Source organism: Protopterus annectens, chromosome 16.part0 (genome assembly GCF_019279795.1).
Source record: "Protopterus annectens isolate FY-2018-M chromosome 16.part0, PAN1.0, whole genome shotgun sequence".
NCBI classification, from domain to species: domain Eukaryota; kingdom Metazoa; phylum Chordata; order Ceratodontiformes; family Protopteridae; genus Protopterus; species Protopterus annectens.
In genome coordinates this window covers 627,597,219-627,613,058 of record NC_056750.1, presented here as the reverse complement: position 1 = coordinate 627,613,058, position 15,840 = coordinate 627,597,219, and the positions used below count along the sequence as shown (strand labels likewise).

Below are 15,840 nucleotides of genomic sequence, written 5' to 3'. Positions count from 1 at the left end.
TTGTGGTTCTCCCTACCAGCGCTCTTGAAGGGAGGCCCGACTGTGCATCTCTGGAGCCGATCGGGGGTAGCATTTCTTTATACCCAGAAGCCTGGCAAGAAATCAGTCAAGACAAGTGGGTATTAAAGATAATTTCCAGAGGTTACCATATTCCCTTCTCTTCTCCTCCCCCGCCATCCAAGAGAATCCCAGACGTTCCACCCAGTCACAGGGATTCTGCAACTTTAGAAATAAGAAAGTTGCTTTCAGAGGGAGCCATCCAGCCTGTCCCTGCAGACCAAGAAGGATAAGGGACTTACTCCAGATTCTATTTGGTGCCGAAAAGAACAGAGGACCCGAGACCCATCTTGGATCTCAGCCGATTGAACCTTCATGTACAAAAGTCCAAGTTCTGCATGGTCACCTTACAATCAATACCCCCTCTGTTAGGGAAAGATGTGTGGATGTGCTCCATCGACCTCAAAGATGCTTGCTACCATATCAAGATGGACAGGGCATCGAGAAGTCATTTATGCTTCCGGCTGGGAGCCAGTCATTTTCAGTTTCGCGCTCTGCTCTTTGGTCTCATCACAGCCCCCAGGGTGTTCACCAAATACATGGCAGTGGTAATGGCTCACTTGAGACGTCAGGGATTCCAAGTGTTTTCGTACCTGGATGACTGGCTCCTTTCTGTCACCACCAGGCATCTACTGTTACAAACCAGGGATGCCACCATTACACTGTGCCAATGTTTAGGAATTACTCTAAATTGGGAAAAATCTGCCTTGTTGCCCTTGCAGCATGTCACTTTTATCGGCGCCAAACTAGATTCGGTGCTCATGAGGGCTTTCTTACCAGAGGAGAGAATTCAGACTCTACAACAGCAGGTATACGCCTTACTACCATTGAGGAAGGTCTGGGCAAAAGTGGTCCTCAAGATTATTAGGGACCATGGCTGCCACAATCATGCTAGTTCCCCTTGCCAAACTACACATGAGGGTTCTTCAGTGGCTGCTTTTCGTCCAATGGTCACTGCAGCATCTCCCACTCTCCCATTTTATTCTGATTCCGGGCATGTGCAATCGGGATCTATGCTGGTGGCTTCAGGCCAGCAATCTCAATGTGGGCAAGCCCTTTGTCCCATCTTCTCCAGTTGCCACGGTGACCACGGATGCCTCCCAGATTGGGTGGGCGGGGCATTATCTTGGCAGGACTGTCTAAGGCACGTGGCAGGATCATGAGACAATGCAATCCACTCAGACAGCATGTCGGTAGTGTGGTACCTGAACAAACAGGGAGGAACCAAATCATACCCCTTTTGCAGAGAGGCACTAAGAGTTTGGCAGTGGGCGGTGTCTTCCCAATGCTTTCTAGTTGCAACGCATATACCGGGGAAGTCCAACGTGATTGCCGACAAGCTGAGCCGAGCTATCCTAATGCCTTACGAGTGGTCCCTGAACAATTATGTTGCGGAAGAGATATTCCACAGGTGGGGTCAGCCTTGCTGCAATCTGTTTGCCAGCCCCCTCAATGCCAAATGCAGCAGCTACTTTACCCTTATCCCCCCGGAGGGGGAGGCACTCAGGGACGCTCTGGCTCACGATTGGCCCTCCGGTCTTCTGTATGCCTTTCCACCGTTACCTCTGATATCAAAGGTCATTCATAAAGCACAGTCTTTGGGGAGCAAAATGATCCTCATTGCCCCACACTGGCCTCGTCAGATTTGGTTTCCCTTCCTTCAACCCTGTCTAATGGACAAGCCCTGGATTCTGGACCCAGTTCCAGATCTACTGACTCGTATGTCAGGACAGTTCCATCCCTCTATCCAGACCCTCAGATTGACAGCTTGGCTGCTCCAGTTCCATCCTTAGTCTGGCTTTATGATTTTTTTCCCCGGAAGTGGTCCATATTCCATCATCTTCCCATAAGCTTTCTACCAGGAAGATTTATTCCAGTAAATGGAAGAGATTTTCTATTTGGGCCCATGAGAGACATATTGATTGTTATACAGCACTTATTTCGGCAATACTGGAATTTCTTTCTCAACTGTTTAGTTGGGGTTCAGTTGCGGCAACCATTAAAGGCAATTGGCAGCTATTTCTACCTTTCACGTTGCTAATGAGCCCAACCTTATGGCTCATAGGCTTTGTAGGACTTTTATGTCTTTGATCCAGTGATGCAATGGGTCCTCAGTTTTGTACTACAGAAGCTCACCTCAACTCCCTTTGTGCCTGCAGCTACGTCATGGAAGACAGTATTCTTGGTAGCCATAACTTCAGCTAGGCGGGTCTCTGAACTCCAAGCATTATCGATTAGGCCACCTTATTTGATGTTCCACAAAGATAGGGTCTCCTTAAGAACCAGTCCTTCCTTTGTTCCAAAGGTTGCCTCTGTTGTCAATATCAACCAATCCATTGAGTTGCCTGTGTTTTTTCCTGAATTCTCCAACAAGGCAGAATTTAAGTTTCATCAGCTGGATGTTCAAAGACAATTGCTTTTCTATTTACATAGGGCAAAACATTTCAGGAAATCAGATCAAATGTTTGTCTCGTTTTCAGACACTAGACATGGGGTTCCGGTTTCTAAGGTAACCTTGTCTCACTGGATCTCCGATTGCATCTCATTTATTTATGCTTCCAATGGCAAAGAATTACCTTTTAAAGTGAAGGCTCATTCTACATGTTCTGTGGCTACCTCAACTGCATTTCAGGCTAGGATGTCTATGGATGATATTTGTGCTGCAGCAACATGGGCTTTGCCTCTTACCTTTATTAGTCACTACAAATTAGATGTGGTCTCTAGAGGCAGATCTTCCTTTGGTTCCATGGTGCTCAAGAGTATTTTTCACTGAGCCACCCAAGATCAAGGTGCTAGGGGCGCTGTCCCACAGGTAAGAATATGAAGGTGAGATTGGGCTACATAACATCAAGAAGTTATGTACTCACCATAACGTTCGATGTATGTAGTCCATCTCGCCTTACATTCTTACAAACCTTCCCTCCTACCCCCTCCTGGAGGACCTGGAGATATTGTCCTTTCTGTTAGGGTTGTTGTTCTTCTCAGTGTGTATGTGTGTGAGCTTACAGCAAACAAGATCTGGGGAATAGACCTGTTGCACGATGGGATACCTCTTAGCCATGAGCCAATTGAAGACTTCGAGCTAGAGTATGGCCGAGTCGGAGCCGAGGTTTGGCTCAGAACCCACGGGTAAGAATGTAAGGTGAGATGAACTACATACATCGAATGTTGTAGTGAATACATAACTTCTTGTTTCTTACAGTTTTCATTTTAGTGTCCTCCTAAACATTAATGATATAAAGTGGGCTATTACAGGCTTAACAAAGTCAATAAAATTCCAGTATTTCTTAGGCACTCTTTCTTGCAAAGTCGTATTTCGCAAATGTGATTGCTTTATAGTCTCCCATTTATTCATTAATTTCAGTGTTGCTAGTCTTCTTCCTGATTATCTCCATGTCCTGTCACCAGACCCTGGTTCAAGTCCAAGGTACTCCTATTTTTTCTAATCAACACCTGTGCTTCTTTTCTGTCTGTCAAGCATTTTCCTTTGGAACACTGGAAAAGATTTCACTGCCAGTGTGTCTGTGAACTTTACTGTCAGAAGAATGAGCGAGTGGAGTCCCCTTCTGCTTGCTTGGCTCACTGTTTGTTGGCCAGACTTTATTTCCTCCTTAGCTTGCTCTACATCAAAAAAGTGTGTTTGATCCTACTGGAAAAATAGATGCAGCTGCTTGAATCTCATACCTAGCTGTTGCCACTCCTTGATTGCTGGGTTAAACTTGCCTCACTCCAGTCTGGTGTGCAGTGAATAATAAATCTGATGTTGTTAATCTTCTTTCCATTCATCAGTGATGGGTACGGTTCCAAACCTCAGAACCGAGTCTGCCTTTCTACCAAGCTCACGCCAGCCAAAAAACTCTCGAGCTAAATCTCTACCCAGAATGCCCTTCTCCCTGTTACCTCAGATCGCGTTTGCTGCATAGCCGTAAAGCCACATTTTATCCGAGCTCTCAGATAAGTGAAACTTTTTTGATGTTTGTGTGAAAAATTTTGGATATCTTCATATTTTATTAAGCGATTAGTATTTCTAGTCTCTCTTCTTCTGTCTAACCTTGTTTTTCCTTTCTATCTGTTGTTACCACTGGTAAACTTTCAAGTACCATTGTTGGTATGGCCTTTCCTCCCTTACCCTTGTGGTATTTCTTCTTCAGTACCATAGTTGGCATTGTCTCTCCTGTTTAACCTATTAGCTTTGACTTTTATTCAGGTGTTTCCCTTCTTTTCTCTATATACCATTGTATTGTTATATTTGTGACTTTTTTGAATGGAGTTGACTTTATTGTAGTTGGATTATACAGTTGGCCTGTGGTGTTTTTTTCTATCAAGATATTGGATAAGAAGGGTACTTCCAAGTTTTAAGCACTGTACTTCATGTAAGGGCAAGTTACCTAACATTGATTCTCATGATGACTGTGTATATTGTTTGGGAATGCCCCACCTTTCGGTGCAGCCTCCCTGTGACATTTGTCAGAGTTTCAGTCAACGGACTCTTAATGAGCGCAAAAATAAACTCATTCTGAAAGGATTATTCAAATCTCCCTTTTCAGAGGCCATTTCTGCGATGGAGGTCTCAATCCCTCCTTCTAAGGACAAAAAGAGATCCCACTCTGATGTTCATCATGTTACCCTGCTGCAGTCATCACACATGGGTTATCCTGCCGTCAGGCGGTCCCGCAGTCGGCCTGAATTCCAAGGTCTTGGTCCGGCGTCGGTTGCTGTCGCTTCTTCCCTGACGTCAGTGCGCCAGGGGTATATAAGAGGCATCCGAAACCATTTTCTTCAGTCTTTCTTGAGCCTTTTGGAACACGACGTGGTGCGTCTTGTAGACTAGCTGTTGTTAGCCAGGGGGATTCGCTCACTTTCTAAGACCCATCCACCTGCAGGACTTGGGTTGTCTTATCCACAGACTCCATCTTACACTCGTCCTTCCGAAGCCTTTGCTCTGACATCTTTCTTGGAACCCATCACCTCGGTGCATCTCACTCTGGCTCCAAGTTTGTTCCTTTAGTCTTTGGTTCCTACTGAACCAATCCTTCCTCAATCTGGGCATTGGGGGGGACGGGCGCGTCGGCCCAGGGTACACAGTCGCCTCTCTCCTCGGTTTCATCCTTGGAGCCAATAGCTGCATCCGATGAGATCCTGCTTTGAGGCTCCATCCATGGGGTGGGTTCATTGGAGTGGTGTGTGACCCCAGTCCTGAGGTTGTCTTTCTCGGTTCCGGGCTCCCATCCGTCTTCGGGCAGGCCTGCCTTACACATAATGGAGAGGGCACTTGCTTCTGGCAGTACTCCTTTGATGTTGGAACCCCAGTTTTCACCCCTGAGCTACAGCTGTCACAGACCACCCCCAGGACACCAAGCAGAGAAGCCGCAGGATACCCCTGTTCAGGGTACCCATTCTTCCGAGTCCTCCTCAGAGACCCTCACTGAGGAGCCCCTTTGAAAGAAGATGTGCAAGAGGAATACATGGACTCACCCGAGGAATCCTTAACGGAAGACACGGATTACGATGATGAAAGGTCCCCATGGTCACCTCCTGATGATGTCTCCTTCAGAGACATCCTGGAAATGTTAAAGCCGAAGAGGTGACTGGAAGCCCTCCAACCCTTCATCTGAGGAGTTTGTGTTCCTGCAGGCTTTCGTGCCCGGCCGTCTACCTCTTGGGTGACCCCACCTGCCGACAAGCTCATCGTGCAGCGTGCTTGGAAGAACCCTGATTCCATTGAGGCGATCCCTCAGAGACTAGACAAAATCCCCCCCCTCCCCGAGGAGAACCTCCATTGGTCCAAAAAGTTACCAGTTGATGCTATGGTGGTGGCGGTGGCCACGAAAAAGGACTTGGCTGAGGAAAGTTCCTGACGTTCCACCTAGTCAAAGGGAAGTAGCAGCTTCAGAGATTTTAAAGCTGTCTCTAAAAAGTGTCATCTAGCCAGTCCCACCAAACTAGCACAGATCCGGATTTTACTCTAGATTCTTTTTGGTGCCAAAAAAAAGACAGGGAACTGGAGACCCATTTTGGGTCTCAGCAGATTAAACAAGTCTGTCACCCAAACCAAATTCCAGATGGTCATGGTTCAGTCCATTCTCCCCTTTTTAAGAGAAGGTGATTGGATGTCCTCTATAGATCTCCGGGATGCGTATTATCACATCAAGATGGACAAATGCTCCAGGAGTATGCTTCGCTTCTGACTAGGAGCCAGTCATTATCAATTCCACGCCCTGCCATTCGGTCTCTCTACAGCCCCCAGAATGTTAACGAAATGCATGGCAGTGGTAACAGCTCACAGCTCTCTTGAGACTAAAAGGATTCCGGGTGTTTCCATATCTAGATGACTGGCACCTTACTGCCCCCACCTAGCATCTTCTGGTAACAGCAATCCATTATACTCACTCTGGCAAAATTGTTGGGAATAACGATACAGTGGGAGAAATCAAACCTTATCACTACACAACAGAGTTCATTGGAGCAATGTTCAATACTCAGTCCCGTCTGGTATCACTCCCAATTCACAGACTCCATCGATCGAGGCTTAAACTCTGGGTTATACTCTGTCAAACAACAGTCTCTGCAAGGGAAGTTCTTCAGGCTCTAGGTTCTATGGGAACGTCAATCCCAAAAGTGCCTCTAGCAAAGCTACATATACGGATTCTGCAGTGGCTCCTTCAGTGTCAGTGGTTCCCTAACTATCACCCCCACCTCAGAGGCCCACCTGCATATCAGTGTTCTGGAACCGAGAGCTGTGCTGTTAGCATTGCAGGCATTCCATTTGCCTCTCCCTTCCGGGACAATTGCAGTTTAATCAGACAATATGTCAGTGGTCTGGTACATCAACAGGCAAGGAGGAACCAAGTCCTACCCCTTATGTCGAGAAGCCATGAGAATTTGGCAGTGAGCGATAGTTTCCAACAGCTTTCTGATAGCAACACATATCCTGGGGAGCTCAAACGTGATTGCGGACAAACTGAGCAGATGCATCCTCATCCCTCACGAGTGGTCCGTCAACCCCGAGGTGGCATCAGTAATCTTCAGCCACTGGAGCCAGCCTTGCTGCAATCTTTTCACCTCCCCATCAAACACCAAGTGCAGCAGCTATTTCGCCCTACTTTCCCAGGAGGGGGAGTCACTGAGGAACGCTCTTATCCATGATTGGCCCACGAGACTTCTTTACGCTTATCCTTCCATCCCTCTGATCCCACAGTTTCTAAAGAAAGCTCTTCGGTTGAGATGCAAGGTGATCCTCATAAACCCATTCTGGCCTCAACAAGTTTGGTTCCCCTTCCTTCGTCCTCACCTAGTATACCCGCCATGTATTCTGGACCCTCTACCAGATCTGATTACTCACCCCCAAGGGTTGAGTCACCCAAATCTGTCCAGTCTCAAGCTGACAGCTAGGTTTCCCCACTTCCACTAGTTGCCAGGCAAACTAATCTCTCCTCGCCTGTTCGAGACATCATTCTGGCCTCTCACAAACCATCCACCAGAAGACTATATCAGGATAAATGGAAAAGGTTCTCCATCTGGTCCAAGGATCGCATGCTAGACCCGTATTCAGCTCCAGTTACTGCAGTGCTTCAATGTTTGGCTAATTTTTTTGACAATGGAGCCTCTGCCTCTACAGTATAAGTACATCTAGTGGCAATTTCTAATTTCCACAATGGTATAGATGGCACCCCTCTTACCTCTTTACTCCTTTGCAAGGCTTTCCTCAAGGGGACCTCTCATATCAGGGCTCCTGTCAGACAGCCCGTGAAACCATGGAACCTCACTCTAGTCCTTCAGTCTTTGACTCATAAACCTTTTGGACCTGCTGCGAAGTGTGACTTAAGGTTTTTGTCTTGGAAATCCTTGATCTTGGTAGCCATTACCTCTGCCAGAAGAGTCTCGGAGCTACATGCATTGTGTATCAAGATGCCCCATAAAGACAGAGTATCACTTTGGATGAATCCATCCTTTCTTCCCAAAGTTGTTTCTGAATTCTCCATTAACCATACCATTGATTTACCAGTGTTTATTCTGAATTTTGCCAATAGAGGAGGGTATTACCTTTACTCCTTAGATGTACATAGACAATTGGGCTTTTACTTAGACAGGACCAAACCTTATCCGTAAATCTGAACAGCTTTTCATCTTCTTTTCTGGGCCCAAAATGGGAGAGGCTGTTTCGAAGATTACATTATCAAGATGGCTAAGAGACTGCATACGTTTCATCTATTACTTCAATAATGAACCTATGCCAAAAGTTAAAGCTCACTCCACTAGATCTATGGCAACATCTATAGCATTCCATTCCAGGGCTTCCATGGATGACATCTGCACAGCAGTTACTTGGGCTAAGCCTCATACCTTTATCAATCATTACAAATTGGACTTGGTCTCCAGAGGGAGAGCTGCCTTCGGCTCAGTGGTACTCGGGAATGTTCTTCCATAAGGGCCACCCATGGACCTCAAGGTAACTTGGGATTCTGTCCCATCAGTGATGAATGGAAAGAATATTAACAACATCAATTCCATCTGTGATGATCATCTTCTTTCATTCATCACTTCCCACCCTCCTACCCCCTCCAAAGTCTCCTGGGGGATGCTTTGGGTCTAAGTGGTGCCCTAGGGTATTTGTGCAGACGTGGCCTCGGCTTTACTTCTTTGATCTGAGGTAACAGGTAGAAGGGCATTCTAGGTAGAGACTTAGCTCTAGAGTTTTTTGGCTGTCGTGAGCCTGGTAAAAAGGCCGACTTGGTTCAGAGAGCTCAGAAATAAACCCATCAGTGATGAATGAAGATGAACACAGATGGAATGTTATGGTAAGACATAACTTCTTTTTTTCCACAATCTCTTTGTTGTCTCCAATTTTTAATACTTTCCTTTCTTCCATATATTTTTTTCAAGATCAACTCTTTGCAGTAGTATGACTCCATCTTTACTAATGTTCATCTTGACTACTTTCTCATGTACAGTTGGTTTGGAGCATACACACAATATGCTCTTTCAATTAACAAATTCTGTTGTGGTACAACTGCTTATTTGTGCTTTTATAAAATGAATGCAGTCTGTTACTTCCAGTTTCTCTGTTACAACAGAAAACCCCAGTTTTTCTCTGCACATTCTGTCTTCTTACTGTACTTTTTTGAAACTGCTCTTCTTGAGAAGCCTTATGCTCAGCTATTCTTTTCTTCATTTCCTTTTCTGAGTTTTGTATTTTTATATGTCCATCTGAGTAGTTAGTCAAAGCTTTTGTTTTTCCAGCATTTTGTTATTTGAGTTGATGTATTCCTTCAATGTTTTATTTATTTTACACACCTTTCAGTACATTTGATTTTTTTCCCCTAAATTACTGGAAGCCATCTCCTGTACCAAAGCTGAAACTTGAACAACTGCAGGATTCGTCTCATCCAGAGTTTACTATTCATTTTTCTGGTTGATTTTCTTTCAGCTTCTCCAAATTTGTTCTTTGCTGGCATTCAGGTGGTATAATGAGTACCCAGTGACTGCATTTTACCCCAATAACAGTTTCAGTAGCCCACGTTCTCTTTGTTTCTATGGTAAGAGAGCTGAAATGAGGTGTTAGCTCTGTGTGCAGCCATCTTGGTAGTCCCCCAGAAATGTTTTATTGATGTTTCTTTTATCTTAACTGTGGTTCACAGTCAAGCGTGTTTTTTAACTAAACCACAAAACCATCAGACAATCGTTAAGGAGCCCGTCTTCCTAAATTTAGCAAAAGACTGGAGTTTCCCAAAAGTAAATGTTCATCAGAATGACAAGCTTTCCCTGTTTTGTTCTATGCTTTCTTACATTGTGTAGTGTTAATAACACCTTCTGTCATTCAGCATATATCAAAATTATTTTTTTTTGCTTTTTTTCTCAACTCTTCTTATCTGAAAGCATCAGCAGAGGTTAAAAGAGAGAGAAAAAAGCAGCTAATCTAGTACTCCTAGTTTCAAGCTGACAAAAACTGCTGTGGTTTTGTTACTCAGATGTTTGTGGCTTCTCCAAAATCACTTCCTCTGCAGTGGGCAGAGTAGCTCATCTAATCTTCATATATCTGGATATAACAGCTTGGGGGATGTAAAGTTAATTCTTGGCACCATCTTTTCTTACTGCTTAAAAGATCTTAAGTTAATTCTCAAAAGCCATCTTTTTGTCAACACTGGTGACATTTAGTGTAAAGGAACCTGAAAGTCCAATCAACAAAAAATATCCTACCTTTCTAAGGAGACCATATTTTTCCATGGGTGTGAAAATGAGATCATAGACCTGGTTTCTTGTCTAGCCGCTCACTTTTCAGACTGTATTACCACTTTAATGCAAGCTTAATCTCTTCATCATTAACTTCTTAACAACTGACCATTGTTGGCTGGACTGTTCTCAAGCCACTTAGGCTAGTATTTTTTGATAGTACATTGCACCACACAAAATTGCTTGATAAGCAATGATGCACTTGGAAGAGGCGATTCAACTACAAGACATAGGTAGCATATTTATCTTAAAGGAAAATAGCAAAGCATACAGATGACTGCATAATGACATGGAAATGAGATTCCATGTAAAAATCAGGGGCACTTGTTATGCAAATGACACCATCAAAGGTGATGGAATGATTCAGAAATGTATAAAGTAGGTACACTACACCATGGAGATAATCTGTTCTAATGCTAGGAATTACTGTGTTCAGTACATTGACAGCAGCAGCTATGGCAAAACAAGAAGTGTTGATGTTTGTTGTTGGAACCATTGCTTATAATATGGTCCTCAGCACAGACATAGTACCATCAGTGCCTAACTTCACAATTTGGCTTACCAGTAGATTGTTCATGCATAGCACCTGTGTGAATAGGAATATCATACATTAGCTTTTTGAATTGTATCACCCCCATGCAGAATCAAGGAGGTTACATTCACGGTCTAGCCCACTGAATATGAAGGCATGTGAATCTTTAACCTTTCTACTTGGACTTTTCAGTCAACTAGAGGGAGCTTGCTAGGAATTTCATAGGCAAGATCCTTGAATATTCTACAACAGTTTCTCAACATTATGGTACATTATGTGATGGAGCATATATGGTTCCTTAGGACAATAAAAGAGAGAACAACTACTGTATAGGTGTTTTACAGTGTTGCCAGTTTCTCTGAGGTCCAGGGAGCCACTGTTTTCACAAGCATTTACATAAAGGCTACATCTAGTCCACAGGGTGTCATGTATATCAATAGGAAAGACTTAAACTTCCTTAACTGTCAAGTGGTTTATAGTGCACAGGATACCATCTATAATGTGCTGTTTCAGACAGGCAATTCCCACAATTCGGTTATCTGGCACACACACAAACTGTACTGACATTTTCTGTAGTGTGAATTTCCATAGAGTCATCTGCTTGATAGGTGCAGATGTAGACAGGTAAAAAAAACACTGATTTTAGTTACCATGCAGACAAGTAGCAGGTCAAATGTAATGGTGTCACCACTGCATGTTAAAAGATGCACTGGGTATGAGTTAGACCCCTGGATGGTGACCCCTAACTGCAGCCCCCAGACCAAGGCAAAGATAGCATGCAGTACTGCACATACTGAGTCAAATAACTTATTGAAACAAGTACTCGGTCTATTTATGAGATGCAACCACTGCCTAAATGCATGCTTCATATATTTTCCTTATTAAATCTCTTATTTTAGTGGGCAGTGCAAATGCCACCATTGTTTTACACATAATATCCAAACCAATCCTGTTGAATGTTTTCTCTCTATCCAAGCTCGCCAAAAATAATGGTGTTTTTTGTGGTTTGATTCCCTCTGAATCCTCATTTTTCTATTAATATTGTCAGATGCCCATTTCTCTTCCATAAAGCCACATTGTTCAATATTTGTGGATTTGGACACTCTAATTGGGCCCTAGGTGTGTGGTGTGTGTGCCTCTCTGTGGAAGGTTGGGGGCTGGCTGGCAACTCGACACAACACAAAACTCCACACTGCCATTCAATAGGATAAGTGATCCGCTGTGGCGAATAAACTAAAAGAAAAAAGAAGAAGAAGTTCAATATTTGTGGATGCATTTTATTTTATATTCTGTTAGCTTATGTAGATTTAACCACTTGAGTCATGATTTAATTTGTTTTCTTCTTCTATTACTGTTGGTGTACACAGTGCCAGGGTTGTAGAGTCTTTCCCTTCTTTCAGCAGTACTGCTGTTACAGCTTTCTTCCAGGATGCTGTCACTTGTCTTCATTTCAGTAATTTATTGAAAACCACCTTTCAAGTCTTAATGTATAGCTTCCCTCCCAACTTCTAGATATGCAAAGGAAATGCTGTCTGTTGCTGGTGATTTCCATGTGTGTTGAGTATATACCACAATTTTTATCATTCTGTACCTTTTCTGGCTATCAACAATTGAGCTGTTTCTTCTTGCATTGGCAGTTATAAATCTTCCATTATTAGTTAAAATTGTACCTTATCCTGACTTTCATATTCTTCGATCTTTATGTAACTGTTCATAAAATTACGAAATATATCCATCTGTGTACAGTATCTTGATCCTCAGGGTTTCTACTTATTACTCTTCTTGCCTTAATAATCCCTATGTTTTATTCTTCTAAGATGGCTGCACATTGAGCAACAGCTTAACTCTAGCTCTCCTAGTGTGAAAACAGAAACTTGGCAGAGAAAGCCAGTGCACCAAGATTTCTGGGTAAATTTCAGTAATTGGCTAGTAAGTGCACTGCCTGGATGCCAGGAAAAAAAGAAATACAGAGAACTTGAAGGAAAATTAGCTACAAAAGGTGATGGAACAAACACTGACTGGGAAAAGTACTGTAGCTGTTAAGCAAAAAGCAGTGCAAGCTTCAGGTGTGACCTCCAGTAACTTAGAGCAAATTATAAGGCAAAAGCACACAGACCTGACTAAAATAAATTAAACACTGATGGAGTATAGCAAGTCAAACAATAAAACACTGGAAAAATGGAAGAAGCTTTAAACAGATATTTAGATATGGTGATAAAACTGCAAAACTCAGAGGTCGAAATGAAGAAAAGGTGGTGATACACTACATGCGTACCCACTGGTCAGTTCGTCTAGATGTGGGCATGCTGTGGGCATAACTTCCTTTTAACTCCGTGTAGTGTGATCTCAGAGTTGGTATATTTCATTTATAGGGGGTGTGGGGGTACAGGGGGATGCAGCCCCCCCTGCAAAAACATAAAAAAATTCTGTTGAGTCGTGGGCATGTGGGTGAGTGGAATTAAGACGGCTCTTGCTACTGCACAGCCGGTGGCATACACATGTACAGCATTGGCAAAAAGCCTGGCTGAATATAAGGCTGCACAAGAGGAGATGTTTCAAAAATATAATAGAATCAGAGAACACGGGAAACCTGAGACAAAATGCTAAAAGTGTGAGACAGCAGAGTATTTGTGGAGAATATCTACTCATTGTACAGCAGGAAGAAGAGGAATAAATGTATCCCATTATTTAGGGAGTGTCAAAAAGCAGGTATGGGATTCAAACTGCTGTACCCAGCTGCCTTCAAAATATTTTTCTCTGCAGGAACAAAATCATTTTTTGATTAAGTACATATTAAGGAAGTAATACAAAAGTTTGACCAACAAAAAGGTAGCTGTGAAACAGAAGATATTTTTCTGTTTGTTATTCTGGTAGTAAAGACCACTGAGAGAGAGAGAGAGAGAGAGAGAGAGAGATCCTTACCAGTATTGCAACAACATATGATGCTTGAGAGGGGAAATACGCCAAGGATTGACTAAAGGAACCGAAAGTATGGTGGAAATGAAGCAGAGGGAGGGGTTGGGAGAAGGGGATGAACAGGAATAGAACAAGAAAATCTGAAAATATTAGGCTTTTTTGGGCCTTGTTAAACTTGTAGTGGACTTTAAAGCATATGCCTTACTTCATGTCATTAATGTTAAATCAGTAACTTGGAAACTGACAAATGTGGGATTACAAAGCAATAACTATTTTTGTGGAACATGACAGAACAAGAAAATCTCGAAATATTGGGACGTTTTCAGACTTTGCTAAACTTGTAGGGGACTCAAAAGCATATTCCCTACTTCATGTCATTAATGTTTGCAAAAATCCTCAGGAGAGGGGAAACAGATGGAGAAAGTTAATTGTAAGTAAACAGTTTTTGCTTAATAGTACTACTTAATGCAGGATTTTATTTGCATGTTAGAAAGTAAAGTTTTTTTTAGTTATTTTTAAGTGTAATGGGAATAATAATGTAAATAGGTGCTCCTGGATTTTCTGTGTGTTTCTTTCTCCCTTCGTCTCTCTTTCCCTTGGTCAGTTTTAAGAAATGTTCACACAGCAGTGCAAAAAAAAAAAATCTGGTTAAAATTGCATGACAAAAGAAAAAAATAGTTTGCTTTATCTCATTCGTGCATAGGACAATGACTGGATTAAGGCCATTAATCTAGTAACAAGTTTTAAGAGAAAGCAAGTAAATGAAAAAGAATATTTAATATTATAAGGCTTGTTTTTCTCATGAACAGTTTAGTGTCTGGTTCTCATGTCTGTAGCAGACAATCTGATAAATAGAAAAGGCTTGAAGAAAATGTTTTCTGAAAGCATTCAAGTGTTTTTCCATCTGTGAGAGCTGTAAAGATAAGACAAAATCAGACATCACTTAAAAGAACCATAGGCTATACCATGCATTTTGGCATGGATAACCTTTATTTTAAGTTAGCTTGAGTCTGTGTGGCTGTCAGTTTGGATCATTTGTTCCTGTTAGGAGGATAAAAGTTCAATATTTGAAAATGTACATAGTTTTGTGTGTTGTTATTAAGTTAATAGGTTTTTTGGGGTTATTATGTGTGTGTATTTTTGTTGGGTTTAAAAAAACTGAGAAAACAACACTGACAAGCCGCAAGTAGAAACAAGAAGAGGGTGCAGGATACAAACTGAAATAAATCCACAGTAACGTAAATGGCATAAAATCCAAGCCCGTTTACGTGACTGTGTGGAAATAAACGGGCTTGGATTTTATGCCATTTACGTTACTGTGGATTTATTTCAGTTCTTGTTTCTACTTGCGGCTTGTCAGTGTTGTTTTCTGTGTATTTTTGTTTTCAGGGTTTTCAGTTAAACAAAAAGTTCTGTAAGATATGACATAGGCTCAAATGGAGATGACTAGAGACGACTGTGTAAAAGATTAACCTGGGAAACAGTACATGCATGTAACACCAAAGCTGAAACTAGACATTTAACAAAAAACTGTTATACATAAAAGTTGGGAATAATAATCTCTCAAGAATATGATGCTTTCTGTAATGTCTTTAAATGTTAATATTCTTACGGATAAATACAAAAAAGAGAGTAGTGAACTAAATCAAAACCTGTAGAGTGCAAGTAGCAGTGCAACTGGGGAGACCAGTGGAAATAACTGAATATGTAAATTTGATAAAGGAGGGTTTTCAGTATGGTTATTCAGCGGATTACCTGGGGCAAAGGAAGAAATGAATGCTTATGTTAATTGCAAGAGGAGCTCCAATAGTAATAGAAGAGGATAAAAAAACAGTAATGGTAAATTTGTAGTACTAAGGAGCTATTGGCAAGGGGGGATTACACTGGTATATATTTATATTCCACCAAAAGCTGTTGTAATGGAGCTTACGAAAATTCTGGGAGAAATAATCAGCTTTCTGCAAGAAATATTACATATAGATGGGGACTGGAATTTGATTTGCAGCAGTGGAGATGTGTCTGGGGTGGCCCAGAAGGGAAAATGTAACAAAGGAGGTGTGACAACCCACCATTGAACCAGTAATCAAGGAGCCTCAATCCTCACC

General features: G+C 42.3%; 1 protein-coding gene across 2 annotated transcripts in view; it reads left to right on the top strand.

Annotated features, from left to right (window-relative positions):
- INPP5E (inositol polyphosphate-5-phosphatase E) overlaps positions 1-15,840 on the top strand; it is a 1,512,334-nt gene that overhangs the window by 531,172 nt on the left and 965,322 nt on the right. The gene's annotated exons all lie outside the window — the stretch shown is intronic.